We start from the raw sequence: 504 nt of genomic DNA, 5'->3' as shown, positions 1-504 counted from the left end.
ATTTATCATGGTATCCATATGCCTTTCTACTTATTACTGTGGGTATAATATTAATACACTTCCTAAGCTCATGTATCCAGTATATACCTGATACTCTTCAAAGGTTATATTTATAATGAGCTACATAATGTGACCTTCTTTTTTTGTAGGATTCTTACGTGTTTTTTTTTTTTTATTAAAAGAGTCTATATTTATCTTTCCACTGTGGAAAAATAGTTCGCTGCGCATTGTGAGAGCATGGGGCTGAGGCCGCTGGCTGGCCGATGAACTCACAGGGCAGGTAGTGCGCTCCAGGAAGGGCGAGACTTTTGCTAAGCCCACAAGGGGCCTCAGGCCCAGTGAGTGGAGTTTGACAGCAATGCTTGCTACAAGTAAGAAAAAACAGCTTGGTGTGATTTGATTTCTTTTACTTTTACCTGTGTAAAATATACACATGTAGCATTGGAAGAAGCAGAAAGAGGAGGAGAAAAAGAAAAAGGAGAAGAAGGAGGAGGAGGGGGGGGG

The 504-nt window shown here is 40.9% G+C and overlaps 1 non-coding gene across 1 annotated transcript; it reads left to right on the top strand.

Moving 5' to 3' along the window:
• The first annotated feature begins 219 nt into the window (after positions 1-219).
• LOC121013813 (small nucleolar RNA SNORA62/SNORA6 family) lies at positions 220-373 on the top strand. Its single transcript, XR_005782939.1, has one exon. It is a non-coding gene; the product is annotated as a small nucleolar RNA SNORA62/SNORA6 family (small nucleolar RNA).
• Positions 374-504: the final 131 nt, after the last annotated feature.

Source organism: Herpailurus yagouaroundi, unplaced genomic scaffold (genome assembly GCF_014898765.1).
Source record: "Herpailurus yagouaroundi ecotype Mexico unplaced genomic scaffold, PumYag 199, whole genome shotgun sequence".
In the NCBI taxonomy this organism is placed as follows: Eukaryota; Metazoa; Chordata; class Mammalia; order Carnivora; family Felidae; genus Herpailurus; species Herpailurus yagouaroundi.
The sequence above is the reverse complement of the archived record's forward strand: the minus strand, read 5'-3'. Positions and strand labels throughout refer to the sequence as shown.